Source organism: Bufo bufo, chromosome 5 (assembly GCF_905171765.1).
Source record: "Bufo bufo chromosome 5, aBufBuf1.1, whole genome shotgun sequence".
Lineage (NCBI taxonomy): Eukaryota > Metazoa > Chordata > Amphibia > Anura > Bufonidae > Bufo > Bufo bufo.
The window spans coordinates 242,842,719-242,844,942 of NC_053393.1; the positions used below are offsets into that span (position 1 = coordinate 242,842,719).

General features: G+C 49.8%; 1 pseudogene; it reads right to left on the reverse strand.

Annotated features, from left to right (window-relative positions):
* Window positions 1-1,384: 1,384 nt before the first annotated feature.
* LOC121003021 lies at window positions 1,385-1,503 on the reverse strand (annotated as a pseudogene).
* Between the last annotated feature and the right edge of the window lie 721 nt (window positions 1,504-2,224).

Genomic DNA, 2,224 nt, shown 5'->3' on the forward strand with positions numbered 1-2,224 from the left:
ACATCTCCAGGATTGAGAACGTGAACTACTGACCTGATGGTTACCATACTGAACCTTACTTTCCTTACGTATCGATTGAAGAATCTCAAATCGATAATCATCCGGAGATCCCCTGACGCCTTGGGAACCAGAAACACTGGTGAGTAAATCCTTAAGCCCCGTTCCCCTGCCGGAACCTCCTCCAGGGCCCCCCTTGGCTCCTTGGCTCCTTCACGAGAGCGCCTCGAACCTCTTCGCTGCGGTCCCCAGTCCCTCCGGGCTCTTGACTGCTGGTCAGACCTACCAACACGGTTTTGTCTGCCCCGCCCCCGAAAGGACTGTTGGGGAAGACTCTTCCCCTTTTAATCTGACAGGTCTTCCATAATCTTATCCAACTCTGAGTCGAACAAACGGTTGGGCTCAAAGGGAAGGCTACATGGATTTGTCAGCGACCCAAGGCTTAAGCCACAAAGGCCTGCGGGCCGCTGAAACCAGGGTTATAGTTTTGCCCGCCAACTTCAGCTGTTATTGCGCTGTATCAGACAGTAAATTCATCGCCAGGTTGACAGTCTTGAAAGCCGCCAGAATGTCGTCCCGAAACACCTTCTGATCCACATCCATCTGGATCTGGTTTAATTGAGACCGGAGGAAGGTAGAAACTTCTGTAGCAGCGATGGCCGTGGACGCGGAAGCTGCAGCTGCCGTATAACCTCTCCTGAGTGTGCACTCTGCTCTCCTGTCAGACTCGACCCATTGTCCGCAGGAACCAGAGTGCGCTTGGACAGTTTGGCAATCGCCATGTCCACCTTGGGAATGGAACCCCACGATTCCACCAAGGGTTTAGCCATCGGAAACATGGTTCTGAATCTTTAGTTAGAATCGGACCCCTTTCGGGTTTCTTCCACTCTGTGCGCATGACAGAGAGGAGGGTCTCATCCGCTTTAAAGACACAAAGTGCCCGACTAGCGGGATCAGAGGGCTCCTCCAGGTCAACATCATGGTCCCCCGACCGGATGGACTTAAGTAACTTTTGCGTCTTATCAGGAGGAAAGAAGCATGAAGTAAGCTCCTCCTCATCCGAGGAGGAGGAACTCAAGGAGACTACGGATGGTCTCTCAACTGGAGCCGAAGACTCCATAGGAGTCTGAGTAGGAAGCCTCTCATCCAGCAGGCTTATAACAACTTTGATGGATCCATCAACATAGGTCTTTACCCACTGATACATATCCTGCATCGTAGGTTCGGTGGAAGGTTGAACCCTCGGACGGCAGCCGTCACACCTGGAGTAGGGACAGCTATCCTCCAAAAAGCGCACTACAATCATAGCACAAAAAATGTTTCCGCTTGGAAACCGCCTTTCTGCCATTCGAATCCCGTGGAGGCTTTTTCTTTTTTTTTTTATTAAAGTCAACGGAACAAGGGATTCCCAACCAGTCTCCCAAGCTGGTTCCTACCAAGCCCCAAGCTGCTTATCTTCTGCGATCTGATGAGTGCAGGTAAATTCAGCTTAGAATAACCGTTGACCGACCTAACTGCGGGAAAAAATAAAAAAGGGATAAGTAAAACATTCCAATAAATGTTTCAGGAGAAAGGTAAAAGAAAAGGCAGACTGGCCGATAGCTGAAAATGAGGACCAGAAATAAGGCACCGATAAGTGGAGGAACACCAGCTTATGGGACTCTGGGAGCTAGCTTAAAAAGCATGTGCAGCCAGAGAACGACCTGGTTCACAATGTTTCCTTAAATAGGGGAGGGAGTGGGCTCAGAGCTGAGTCCCCGCCCCCAGAGGAGAAAACACATAACAGTAAATAAAAAGGTTTCCCCCCAGGAAGGAATTCAATAAAACCTCCAACCGGAGGGAAAATCGCGAATTATATATAAAAAAAATTGCAATAATGACGCAAAATCGCATCGCAAGGAAAAAATTCCGGAAGTGACGTCAGATTCGGAAGATGGCGGCGCCTAGCGGCCGCAAGGAAGAGGAGCGAGGATGCCGAAAAATGCACAGCATCGAAGCACCGCTGCACAGCGCCGGCAGCAGGTAAGCTGCCGGACAAGCCATAGTAGTAAAAGCGGAGGCAAAGCCCGCAGGTAACATGAAAAAAAGGTTCCCCCCTAAGAGAGGGGGAATCACCTCCTAGACCACCTGTCCGGAGGACAGAAAAAAACACAATGGGCTGGAGGTGATACCCTCCTTTATAGGGGAGGTTTAAGTGTTTAATTATTACTTGAGCTCATTAAAATTC